The sequence below is a fragment of the Botryllus schlosseri genome, chromosome 3, assembly GCF_051294905.1.
Source record: "Botryllus schlosseri isolate E-star chromosome 3, Bs_hap1, whole genome shotgun sequence".
Lineage (NCBI taxonomy): Eukaryota > Metazoa > Chordata > Ascidiacea > Stolidobranchia > Styelidae > Botryllus > Botryllus schlosseri.
In genome coordinates, this window is record NC_137238.1 from 32397436 (window position 1) to 32412100 (window position 14665).

A 14665-nucleotide genomic window follows, 5' to 3' on the forward strand; every position below is an offset into this window, starting at 1 on the left:
GATTCTAGGGATTCTTCTTGCTGCATGAACTATCCAGAATTATCTGGCTCGCGGGGCCACAAATTAAGCGGGTAGCAAGTATATTGAAACCAGCACTTGAGCGAACTGAACCACACAGCAATATGAAACGCCTTTATATATAAAGCGAGAGAGAGCACTGTACGCTTCGATGACCACAGTGGTGGTGCCGCATGGTGTCGCCACATTACATTTTTTTTCAATTGTCAGTACTTCAAACGAATCGTAAATTGCTGGGATTTTGACAGAAATAGCGAAATACAGAATGCTACGACACGTGGATAACTTCTCTTCACACCACCGCGGATGAATAAATTCTAGCATTCGCAAGGCGGTTATTATGCCAATTCCACAAATGAATACCAAGAAAACACAATTTAATGCAACAGATGAAATTATTACTTCTGTTTATGCTTGTCTATATACAAGTCATAATATCATTCACATCACTTCGTAGATCACGTCCAGTCTGAATTAGACCATTGCGGTTCTAGAACTTACTAACTATATAAATGCCAAGAAACCGTGATGTATAGATCTCTATTGTCTTTTCTGTGTGGCTCGAATCAATGTCCCGTTCCAACATGCAGGGTTTGAATTGATTTTCAAACAGAGCACACACTGAGTGCTATATTATTCTCAATATTCGATTGCGATACATCCGTACTTTGTGTATTTTGGATTTGTTTCTACATCAGTCATTCCCAAATTGTGTGCCTTTGCCGGGCCCACTGTGCCGCTACAGATTGTCAGGTATGCTGCAAATATGTTTGGTAATTTTAGTGAAAATTTGTAAATAGAGGCGCTGTAACTGCTTCACGGCTGATAAATAAGCGCATGTGAACAATACTATGGAACTATATAGATTGTAGGATGGAGCGACGACTCATTGTTCTCAGTTTAGATCCGTCACGCTTGACTTTGCGTAGTAAAATTCCGTTCGCGAAAGTCCGATTGTCCTATTTTACCTGTAAAAGTATGGGCAATTTCGGAAATACATGGACGAGTGTGACCGCCGAAAAAGGGTGGAAATATTTGAGGTAGACGTTCAAAATTTTGCATGTTACGAGGAAGCATCAATATGTTCTCACTAAAAAAATTTCACAACTTTCCTTAACCCAGAACACGTCTGAAATCAATTCCCCGCAATGCCTTATTCAGCGATAAGTTCTCCGCCGCCGACTATATGTTCGAATCCCGTAAACTCGTAGACAATGCTATAATTGATAAGGCTTTATGCGGTAATAATTGAGTGGCTGTTGACAACCGATGATACCGGTACAGAACTGCCCAAACTATTTTCTGTGCATACGCAAACGATGAAAAAACGGATAGCCTACCCACGGAAGGCGAATGAAACAGAGCAAAGAAAAAATTATCACTTCCGAAAGATCAATATCGTACACAGCTGTTTCATCGGGCATTAGGCCGAGGTGGATGTTACATTGGAGGATTGTATACTTATTCGTTTTGACATCTTCCTTCTGTTCACTGCTACATCGCATTGCCTTATATCCCACGCAGATAAAAATAATAGAACCGCGCCTGCAATCATGGTCAACAACTGCGCTATCCCTGGATGTAGCTATGTGAATAATCCGCGTATCAATACGCCGCTGGAGACGTAAGCTAGCAGCTGTCTCAACTTCAACCGAATTAACAGCTAGAGCAATTTACAATAGAGCCGAGATCTGCGAGAATCATTTTGAGGAGTCTGATATCATTCAGCTGAAAACCAGAATGCAACTCAAAATGGGAGCTCTGCTCTTCCTAAGCTAAATTTATTGCCTGAAAGATGTAGCATATTCGTAAAGGTATGCGTGGTATCTCTCACTTAGATGAAGAAACCAATGCACCAAACGATTCCAATTGATATGTTTATTCATATAAAAAGAAAGGAAGACCCGTTTCCAAGAAAAGAGTTGCCAGTGACAGAGAGGCACAAACATATTCCAGATTTGGTTCAATCAGCTACGAATTTGAACAGCAAAATTTGGGGTGTAGCAGGCCTAATGGTTTGATATCACAAGTAGATATGCCATCAGTACCAATGTCTCAGAACACAGCATTTAAGCGCCTGACAAGTGGAACAACAAGATTTAAATCCAATTCCTCAAGCCGTGGCCCAAACTTGGAAATAGAATGACGATTGTGGTAAGCAATCTTCAAAATGTCAATTACTCGGTCGATGTCAATTTGCTCATTTGGTGACGGGAGTTTATGCACTTTCACATGCTTCTTGAGTTCCCTCACGGTGAGAAAAATGCCACATACGCTACAACTGATTCCACTTCACTCCTTCAAAGCATTGGGAAATGCCTCCTGGTCGATTGATTCCCAATCCTCCCAGCATGATTATTCGGCCATAACTATCACGTTTAGTATAGGCAGGGCCGTAACAGCACTTCGTCAGCCCCCCCCCCCCCAAAAACGTTGGTCTTGGGCCCCCCATATGGTGATAGACCTAACTTCTGGGGGGAAAACCCTCAGGCTGACCGCTGTTTACCGCTACATGTCATCTGCGTTGGGTGCCCGTTTAGTGTGTCAGCTTTTCTAGGCTGACCGCGCAAAGCGCGAAGAAATTTCTATAATTCAGGACTGAATCGGTCAATATGATCGGGAATTGCATATATATTGCTATGAATTTTTACCGTCTCTGCTCACGTAATCGGATTTACCGGTAGAGCTGCTGGAGGTGCCTTTGAAAAGGTAGGAACCCTCAATAATAGTTAAACATCTCCGGATGTATACCCGTTGACAGGAACCAAACAGCACTTCGTCAGGCCACCCAAAAACTTGAGTCATGGGCTTTTATTAGGTGATAAACCGTCCCCCATCACGTTGTTCACTTTCACCACGAAGTTATAGTGGTGCCGTTTCGGAAGCCAGCGCCACGCGCGAAAATTTTCGATAATTCATGATGAGTTGGTCAATAAGTTCGGGAATTGCATATATATAGCTATAAATTTCTTGTCCTCTCTACTCATATTTACCGGTATAGCTTAGTGAGGTGTCTTCGAAACTGTAGAGCCCGTAAATAATAATTTAACATATTCGGACGGGCGGACCCGTTGGTATGACTTCGCTACATGATGTTATTTCGTGACCTCCTGTCTGCTATATCAAAAATATAGAATAGCCCAAACGTACTAAACTAAAAGTACACACGATTTCAAATTGGTATTTCTTCATTGCAATATAATTTTTCTCTGCGGGATGGTATTTGTCTTCTAAGGTTCAGATTGCCAAGACATTCGGCGCCAGTCATTCAGGCGCCTATGGACAATTAAACCTATGTGTAATTTGTATATATAACGAAGTTTTCGGTCAGTATAAGGGCAGTCCCTTTCGGCCGAAGTTTACTCGCTACCGATCGTTCTGGGACACTTCTTGGAGTCGCATATTGCATGGTCTAAGACAGTGGTTCCCAGCGTGGGCGATATCGCCCCCCAAGTGGCGATTTGGGGGCCTAGGGTGGGGGGCGAAAATGACGAAGGGGGCGATGACGCGTTAAAACGGCTATATTGGAGGCAAAAGTGGAAAATTTGACACCTAGTCGTTTTTCTTTAGTCAACTCGCCCATGATTACAGATTGTATACGGATTTTTCGGTCCACAAAATCTGGGGGTCGATGATCGGCGTTTATCTTGAACAGGGGGCGATGAGTCGAAAAAGGTTGGGAACCACTGGTCTAAGACTTTATACGTCTTGGTTCGTCGTGGCGCGGTAATGGCCAACGCTGATATGCCCATTTCTATAAATATTGCGTATTTTTTCTTGGGGGAAAAGTAACCAATAAAAAAAAAAAACATTGCAACTAGAAATCGCGCGCAGCGCGAAAATTTTTGAAAAAGTTGCACAAATTTTCAAAAAATACTCTATAATTTATGCTGAATCATGAAATAATTTTGGGCCCCCTTCGGGATCGCCCCCCCCAATCGGGGGGTTTGGGGTGCCGCAGTTACGGCCCTGAGTATACTTTATAAAGGAATCAAAATTTCTGTGCAAGCATAACATTCAGAACTTTATTTCCGTTGCGCTACTCAAATAATAATTACAATACCGGCGCGGTACAACAAGATGGCTCACTGGTTCTAGATAATATCACAGCAATGTCCTCTAGCAGATATAATCGAAGGATGCAACAGCTAGCTAGCCTATAGGATCAACAACATTGAATGCGGTAATAAGTCCTTCTATTTTCTCGTCGGCAAGTTATAATACATGGCAGATTCACGAGATTAAACGCAAGTCCTTAAGGCAAGTATCCAAGAACAGCCTACACTTATACGACCATATTAAGAGAGAGAGAGAGATATGATATTCTTTCTCGCCTGCACCATCGAGATGCTTTGGCGACGGAGTTGCGATACGGCCCCATGAGGTCATCTAGTCTGCGCCCCCGTTTTTTTTTCTCCTCCATGCTATCCGTGATTGCTGAGCGCCTAGCAGGATAGCTGCGGATACCATTTTTCAAGTCTTTGGTATGACCCGGCCGGGGATCGGACCCACGACCTACCGCTCGAGAAGCCGGACGCATAACCATAAGACATCGAATTTGTATGACATTCCTTTATAACTATTCAACCTCCTATATGCCGACCCATTCCATCGACAAATGCGTTATTATCAACAACTTCTCCAACTTTCACCATCTGAATTCCACAAGGGATTGATAGTCGTGCTCGTAACAATGGGTTGTTCACTACGCAAAGCGGAGCGTGAACGATCTAAAGGGAGTTGAAAATTATTGCGCGCAGTGTAAATAGTGCAGTTTAATTATTATGAGTTTTTCTGTGTGAATATGCACTAATACTATTACAATGTCAAATATTAAATGTAATACCTGCAATAATACCATAAATATCCATTTTAACTAGATAGGTACTGCAAAATCACGCCAACAAAATATGTTGCGGATGAATATCAATTGGGCATTTAAATCAGTCGTCACTCCATCCTACAATCTCTATAATGGAACCAGTCATGGCATTGGCGATAATTTAGGTGATTGTTATGTCATAATTAGGCTGCTATCTATCGGGGAAAGTCCGTAATTCCGTTCACGCACCCAATGGTAATGAATGAACTCATAAACAAACAATTACTCCGCTGTCTGGACTATCATATAGTGTATCATATGGTGTGAACACAAGCAAATCTCACGGTTCAGTGAAATTGGTGTACGTCACACTTTATATTTGGTCAAAGACAACTTTACGGCCATTTTTGACCGGCTTGCCGAGCGATAAATTCGGCAAAACGGGTATCAATGGAAAGCTGGTCGTATACCGATCACGAAAATATAAATTTTATTCTGCTCATGGTTCTGGAACCCCCCAAAATCAGCCTCGAATTTTGCATTGTGATCGAGTTTTGGATTGTGACGCAAAAATGATTTCTGGTTCTTCTTAGCTTTACTCTCGTTTTGCCAGATAGAACTGTTGCGTCACAATGTCAGAACTCGATCACAATGCAAAATGTTTCTCTCACATTGGTGATTTTACACCCAAGGCCAATATTCTTTTATATGTGATGGCTAGGGCGGTTTTTTTTACCTACAAAAAACTGAATTTTGACCAAATTTTGACCTAACGTTTTTTCAGGCCAAACTACTTCGTTAGGACAGTCAGTTTCAACCAGAAATGAAGATAAGCGGTACAATTTTAACATTATGTGGGAAAACACCTAATTTGCATGGATGCAAATTAGGTGTTTTCCCACATAATGTTAAAATTGTACCGCTTATCTTCATTTCTGGTTGAAACTGACTGTCCTAACGAAGTAGTTTGGCCTGAAAAAACGTTTTTGGCTTAGAAACAGGCAACTTTTTACATGAAAAAAAACAATATTTTAACGAAATCTGGCCCTATGAAGAATTCCAGTGGTTTATACAATATATATTATGGTACAAATAATTAACAACAACAAGCAGCTAGTCGATTACATTATTAAAGCGCGATGTTTTCTCATTCTCATGTAAATAGCGTATTCGTCTATGATTAGGAATTTTTATTTTAAGCATATTTTCCGCGAGGCGCTATTGCCTCAATTAAAATAATGGATGCGAGGTCACAGTCAGCCTAACCAGCCGGAGGGTAGATTCCAACCAGAGTACTGTTTCACTTTGGAATAACAAATTGCGTGCTCGGAGTCACCAGCATCGTCCTCTCGTCAATAGCGATGACTTTGCCGTCAATAGCGATGACTTTGCCGTCGAACATTTTTCACAGAGACTGGCGCTACAATATCCTTGGAACTAGCGAAGGAGTTAGGTGTGGTACATTTGCGATCGCTGCCGGTATTCCATGTATACTTAGCGATACGAGGCCGTTCGTTTCCATATACACAGCCAGCGAGGTGCTTGGAATATGGTCAGCGATGATCAGCCTATAGTGGGATTCGGGATGTTCGTTGGTGGAGCCTTAGCGTGCATGACTTTGTACCGTGATGGAGGCCTACCCTTGACAAGTCTGTGTATGCGCCCGTCGGAACGATGTGCTTGTCTATTATACCAGTATCTATTGTGCAGTTCGTGTTTTCGTTTCGGGACAAGCACTGCGAGGCGGGAGAGGGCAAAGCAAAATTTGTGAATATTGAAACCGGCCGAACGTCTATTATGCAATGTGCATTGTGCATATGTCGTCGCGATGGAATCATCCGACACTCACTACGAAGACTCCTTATGAGCGCAAATTTCTTGTACTAGGCGTTGCTGAATTGTCGCTTGGATTGGTTCTGTTGGTTTCGATGCCGTAGAACTCTCGTATACGTTAAGCGTGCAGGATATGGTCGACAAATCATGGTTAGCCTTCGGCTATAGTGGTATAGGAATATGGGGCGGATTATTTGTTTGCGCGTCTGGAGTAGAGCCCGACCGATTATCGGCTCGCCGATAATATCGAGTCGATATCACACTTCCATCGCTATCGGCCATTGGAGGTGAAAAAATATCGGCCATTTTCGTGACGTCACAACGTGGTGGTAGGGAGTCACAGAGAACGTGACGTATTCACTACATATCGGTAAATTATAAAAATGAATGTTCAAGCAGCATTTATAGGGTCAATATGTGAAAAATATAAATTATCCGATACGCCCCAGTGATTTCAGCGGTAATCCCATGCGATGACCGAATACCAGAGAGCAGACCATCGAGTCGATGAATGTAGTTGTTTGCAGAATACTTCAACCTAAGAACGTCCTTTAAGCTGACCATCGTGATGACGGAGAAAAGCGAGGTGTGGAAGTATTTTACTGTAGATAGTGCTGGTGGTGTTATATGCGATCTGTGCAAGAAGCCTATAAGCCAAGGCTCGGGACTAACAAAGCGTAAAAATACCAGTAATCTATGGAGTCACCTGAGGGGACACCATGATGAGGAATACAAGGGCATAGAGAGCAAGAAAATCAAAACAAAGAAACGCCCAGCAGAGCCAACAATTCTTAGGGATATTTTTTATTCTATGAGAATATGGGCCAATTCGGACAAAAGAGCGAAAAAGATGGATCAATTGATTGTAGAAATGTTGGCAACTGACAACCTTCCTTTTTCAACTACTGAGAAGCCAGGATTTATCAGGGTTATTTATGGCGGCAGCTGAACCACGCTATAATATGAAATCAGAGAAATATTATAGAACTCGCAAGTCTTCAAGATGTTTACAGCATAGTTGAAAAGAAGATAAGGGAGCTCCTCAGTTCAACCAAATCGAGCTCAACCAAATCGAGCAAGCTGTCCTTCACAACCGATTGCTGGTCAAACTCCACCGAAGCCCTTAGCAGCTTAACTGCTCATTTTATAGATGAGGAATGGGAAAGAAAACAGGTTATTCTCAATGCAAGAGCGATGGAGGGTTCACACACAGGACAGTACATTGCAAACTGCTTGATCTCAATGTTGCAATATTGGGAGATTGAAAGTGAGCGAGTCTTCCTGGTGTTGATAGACAGACAGTGGAGCTAACATGGTCAAGGGGATGGGTCTAGCAGACGTGAACAATTTGAGTTGTTTTGCTCATTCTCTTCAGTTAGTTGTTAACGATGTGCTGAAGGCTCCAGGTGTACTGAAAGAGTTGTTGGCAAAGTTCAGAAGCAGAGCCACCCATTTCCGTCATTCTGTGTTAGCCAAGCAGAGACTATCCGGCATTCAGAAGTTACTAGGGATGGATGAGCATTCTATTCTACATTCAGTTCCAACCAGATGGAATTCAGATTTGCTAATGTTGGAGAGAATGCTTGAGCAGAGACATGCTTTGGCCTTGTATGCTAGCGAACATGGACGTATAGTATGTCCCACCAATGACGAGTGGGTTATCGCTGAACACTTGGTTGGGTTGCTGAAGCCATTTGATCAAATTGTCAAGGACATCAGCCACGCAAGTGCGAGTCTGTCTGTTGTCATTGTGAATGTTCTCAAAATGGTGCTGCAATCACCTGAGGTAAATGTGTCGCGAGATAGCGCAGTGGTATAATCCGCGGCTGCAACACCAATGGGTGCGGGTTCGAGTCCGACCGAGGTCGACTTCCGAATTCCGATACCTAAGTGTTGGAGGTTTACCTAGGCTCCTCCTCGCCACATCATCCGCGTCAGCGGTGTCTTACAAAAGCCTAGAGGTGGGCCGTGCTATAAGTCGGCAGTTACGGAAAATAAAAAGAATATCGGCCTGGTGTAAATGACCATAGTAGTCGACAAACACCATGAATACCACAAACCAACCAACCTGAGGTAAATACCATGTATTCTGGAATTTCTTCTGCCAGGGCCACACTGCTGTCAAGGCTTACTGCAAGGTTTTCATACATTACCGATTGTAAATTTATTGTACTTGCGTACTTCCTCGATCCACGGTACAAGGATAGACTATTCGATAGCTTGGGAAAAACCAGATGCAGGGATTATATTGTGGAAGAAGGAAAGGAAGTTCTTCAAGCGTCGCCACAAATTGATACGCCCGTACCTCCAAAGCAGGGGTGGGCAATTATTTTTCCTCCGCGGGCCAAATGAGAAAAATAAATACGTTAGCGGGCCGAGTGAAAATTTTTAGATCTATTCTCCAGAGTATATAGATTTCTAAATTACATTGTTAATAAATGCTGCTTAGTGAATGTGTTGAAATCAGGTAATGAGACAGTGGCGCCTAATTAAAAAACTATTTATTTGCTGTCATGATTCGAAACAATGTTGAACATGATACATTTCAGCTCTCTTTAAACCCCTATCCACGTTCTTCTATTAAGACTCAAAAACAGCGGTTCTCAAACTTCTTCAGGCACGCCTCCCTTTATGATAGTGAACAATTTCGCGCCCCCTTATCATGATATCACTAAATGTTAAAAAGTGCAACCAGAATGATAGCAATCCCGACCGATAGTTTGATGGCATGGACGATTATGGCTGTTGGTGAGAGAATTGTGAAATATCAAGTCCGACAATACACAGAGCAAAAACCACAAGCTGGGGGTTGCGTAATGTGACAATGCCAACAACGAAGGATTGAACTAAACTATACGGAAAGAGTGATTTCTTGTGGCTTCAATTGCTACTCATACTTTGGCACATTGCCTTTCTTTTGAATCTGGATCACGCATGTCAGGTACGTAGGCCACGTAATCTTGGCATATTAATGAACAGGCTTCAAAGTATACTAATTTCCAGTTCATTTGATACAGTCTATGGTTTTAGTCATTCAAAAAGCAAGTTTTATGTTTTGAATTTCAAACAACCTTTCGCGGGCCGCGCAGAATAGCTTCGCGGGCCGCATTTGGCCCGCGGGCCGCACTTTGCCAGGGCCCGCTCCAGAGGAAGCAATGAGACTTTTACAGAAAGCGGCTGCATTTGACCATATATTCAACACCCTGCTTGCTGTCTAATAATGACACTACTCATTCAAACGAAATGTCCGAGGTAGATCAGTATTTGCTGGAACCATTAAAGGAGAGAAGAGAAACAGATCTGTAGTGGTGGAACCAAAATAAAGAAAGACTTCCAATTCTTGCAACGTTGGCGAAAAAATATCTTGCTGTGCCACCGACTACAGTACAGAGTGAGAGACTTTTTAATTACTATAGGCCTCATAATGGCCTCGTCTATGAAGACCACAGTAGTTCACTCCTGGGAGAAAATGCCGAGAAATTATGCTTCATGAACTACAATCTGCGACTTCTAGGCTGGGACTATTGATATATTTTATTGCCACACATCATTCATTTTATGTTCAAGCATAGCGTTGGCTGTAAAGCATTTGAAATAAATGCCGTGAGTTGTTGGATATGCGCTTTGAGCTAGATTCCATATCTTTTGAATATCGGCTCAATATATCGAGGTTATCGGTGAAGGTGCTAGATATCGGCTTTATCGGTATCGGCTAAAAAATCCAATATCGGTCGGGCTCTAGTATGGAGTGCTCTACAAATTCAAACCTTCGTCGACAGTTATTAACGCAAATATGGCGATAGGCATGCTTTCAGCGACTGCATCTTTTGTAATCGTTGTCATTTATGTAGTGGCTGCGGTGATGATTGATAAACGTGTGAGTGAATTTCACGCAGTCTGGGCCGCATTGGGATTTATCGCCATGATTGTGTGCATAGCGCACAGCGCATTTTGCTGCGGAGTTGTCTGTCGGAAGCAGAAAGCCGTCGGAAGATATGCTCTGGTTACTTTACGCGACACGGAAACTGTCTGATTTCACGTGGAATCGTGACGCATGCTCTCGGGGAGATGTTTTAAAACCAACCTGTATTCCTCATAGTCGTCTCGCCGAGTTTTATTGTTAAGCATGCTGATATATCTAGAACGCTTCAATGTAATCGATGCGAAACCTATTCCGCACCAACAATTTTCGTCGTGTTTTGATGAAATACAAAAAACCATCGACTATCTCTTCTTATGTCGGGATTTACGGATTGTGAAGCCTCTAGTCATTTATACAGTACCCATACACCATCAGTATGGAGGTACAGAGAGTATAACCCTTATTTTCCTTTTTATACCATTCTTGGATGGTTTTTCCCGTGCATGTTATCTACTTGCGTGCTGGTAAATTCCATAACAACAACAACAATGAGATGCGAGTTTGTGTCTGATCGAGGTCGACTACAGAATTCACACGTAACTGCTGAAGGTTTATCCGGGTTCTTCCCAGCTCAATTATGCGCTTGAGACGTATCTTAGAAACGGACTGCTAAAACGTCGGCAGTTATGGAACTATACTGCAGAATATCGACTTGGTGTAAAGTGACAGAAGTAATCGAAACGCTGTGATTACTAAAATATCTTCCATCACTTGTCGTGAACTTGAGCAAAATTTTGCTTTCGCTTTCAGCACATTATTTGTTTCTGAATATTTCGAATTTCAACCGTACTGGCGTAACTGTTCGGCAATCGAAAACTTTGAGCGAGCAAAATAGAATGATCTTGCCTGTTGCGCAACACGGCTATCGACAAAAGAACATGAAGTGATGAAGTAATCGTAATCATAATCGTGCTGTAGTTAGGAATTTGATAACCTAGTGTGAGTACTGACAGGTTTTGTGGAACATATGTGCAATATACAACGTTCATTACTTTAAATATGTTAAATAAAATTTAAAAGATAGCTTCCAACGAAATTTCCTGCTAATAATTATGAGACAAATTTTAAAACAATGATACGTATATAATAAAACTTGACATGACAATGGAATTTAAGTCGAATTGACCAATTAAACTACAGCATTTTTATTTCGAGAGTAAAATTAATATCACTTCCATCACAAAGCGATAAGTCACATAAACGGACTTCCATCACAAAGCGATTAGTCACATAAACGGCCGATCGACATTCCAACAACTGCTTTAAAACGACCGGTGAATTCGCTCCAAGGATTTACAATAGTGCTGTTAAACGTACGTTATATGGCAGAAACCGGTCCAGGGCGCGTGACGATAAAGTCAAGGAGGAAAGATAGTTAATTTTCGTCTCAACAATCAAGGTGCTTGGAGGATGGGGATCAAGCCCACTACACTGTAAAAAATAAAAACCTCGATTTACCGCGAAATGTTTGGAAGCACGGTAGCCAGACATTTCGTGGTAATCTAACATTACCGTTAGTCAATGTAAATTTAACTTACACTCGTCCGGTAATCTCACTTTACACGCCAGACTGTAATGTTAGTCACCTCAGGTATATCTAATCTACATGTTCTCCTGTACATTTGCGATCGAGACTGTCATTTTACCGCCTACCTACCTACAGGCTGTTCCTGTAAATCAGGATTACATACCAGCTTGTAAATTCACGTACATCCATACCTATCGCAAAGCAACCCGATGCAAAAATATCGCAACATTTTCTTCACATCCACAAAACGACATTGGAATAAACTGTATATTCATTCATGATATCACGATGAAGTGGTTATCGATGGAAAAATATTGCTGCTGGAGGTCTAATTCTTCTTTGGGAGACATGCAGTAACACGAGTGGTCTCAAGAAAACGTGAATTAATTCCACCACCGGCCAAACTTCCAATTGTTTCTTTTTCTCGTTCTCATTCCTTCTGTGTAAGTAGTATCTTGCAGTTCCACTAAAAAGAATTCGTGCGTAAGTAGCTATATAAAGCAAAGTTCCTAGTCTGGACAGTGGACATGACATTATAAAGACTAAGACAAATAGGCTAACAAAAATATAACATGTTTTGAAGTACCGGTACTGGCACATTGTGTGATGACGGCTCCGCCTTTTACATGACATAGCAGAGATTCATGACTTTATCTCTGTATTGAAGCAAAAGGTTCCTAATTTAAGGTGGCATGTGTGGCAAACAAATCCAGCAGTGGATGAAAACATATCTATGCTATGGCCCGAAAATGACATTACCAAGCCAACAGTTTCAACTCCTCCGCAGCGGAGTATGTGGTCACTATATAAGTCGACAAATATCCCAAAATAGAACAGAGAATGCGGCGAATGAAATATATCAATCATGAAATCTAAGTCATCGAGGGCTGGTGTGCAGAGTCAGATATTCACGGTAACAAATACTATGTAGTACTGCATTACCTTTTGAGATGCGCATGCCATTCAGCATTCCTAGGAATCTTCAACGATCGTGTTCACTTTCTTCAAGCACAAGCTTCGCTCCACCCTTTGCTCAAATCTCACTAATGGCCACTGGCCAGACGACACTCGAACGATTTCGAAATAAATGGTATTCATCCGCTGACACATAACACCAATAATATTTACTGGCCACGTTATAATGTTTGATCTGGGTCGTTTTTTCCATACAGAAACATTTATCATTGCATATAGTCCCTTTTTTCATCTAATTTCGTATAAATTGATGTATATTCCATGTGTTGTTCACTACTTACTGTACTTACCTAACCAGACGCTGCTTGTGATGTCACAGTTGTGCGTTGGTTGTTTACTACGAATCTCAGAAAAAGCAGTCACCTAATGTAACCTATTACAGGTCGCCTTGTCCGCCATTAACAAATGGTTAGCTGAGCATGCGGTGCTGATATTTCTAGTTTCCCCGAGCAATATTATACATCCTGAACTAATTTTCTAACTTATCAGCCTTATCCGTGACAACGAATGTAACCAGCGAGACTGGCCGTACAGCCATTGCCTTATAATATAATATGGCTACGGTGTACCACATTAGCTACGATCGTCAGTTATTGTACCCTACTAAGCTTAAATTGATACTAGGGCCAACAATTTCGGTATGACAGACCCCGGTCTCGCAAACGAGGTTCAATCAGGTCAAATCACCTCTATAGAATGATATATCAGTAACATTCAGTTCTACGTATACATTGGCTGCAGCGATTTTGAAGCTAATCAATTTTGCCAATAGCCCGGTAAACTGCAGTAACGAGTAACTGTCAGTAATTTTGCGAAGAAATTCTGGTAACTTACTTTACAGCTATATTAAGGTAATATTACATATCAAAATGTAAAATGACAAGCTACGCACAGTAATTGGCTGCGACCGGTAATTTGTGGTAAAATTTACAGAGATTTCCCAGTAAATCTACCAGATTTTTTACAGTGTACGCATCACCAGCGCGTTTTGCAGTAACCCAAAAATGATATATCTCATGTATCTTAAATTACTCGTAACAAAGTGGGGTCGAACAATTTCGCCAACCTATGAGACTGATGTTGTTGTTTGGTATTCCTCGTGGTTCGACAACCCTCGTCCTCAGGACCGAAACAGCACTTCGTCAGGCCTCTCAAATCGTTGGTTGTGGGCCCCCAATCGGATCATAAACCAAAGTTATGGGATTGATCTTCTTATTGAACAGTGGTTCCAGACCTAGGGTCTACGGACGCGTTAGGGGTCCGCGAGAGAGCATTTGCAGGTCCGTGATTAATTACCTTGATGAATTTTGGAGGAAAAAAAACGAAAAGCTATCGTTTTAATTTCATTTCTCTCTTTAAATGCACTTGTACATGCATCAAGCTCAAGCACGTGAGAATGCACTCTACCAGTATGCATTGAAATAAATCCATACTGCTGCGTGTAATGTGCAGTGCAGATGGACCTTACACTACAATACTACAACCACCACAGCGCATGTGGCTTACAGCCCACTCAGGATTGACTCGTCTATTACTTAATAAAAAGCATGCGGTTTAATTCAGGAAA

The 14665-nt window shown here is 41.8% G+C and overlaps 1 long non-coding RNA gene across 1 annotated transcript; it reads right to left on the reverse strand.

Moving 5' to 3' along the window:
- Positions 1-12376: 12376 nt before the first annotated feature.
- On the reverse strand, positions 12377-14068 carry LOC145435073 (uncharacterized). The gene is made up of 2 exons (XR_013913688.1): positions 13066-14068; positions 12377-12589 (listed from the first exon to the last, which is right to left on the reverse strand). It is a non-coding gene; the product is annotated as an uncharacterized LOC145435073 (long non-coding RNA).
- Positions 14069-14665: the final 597 nt, after the last annotated feature.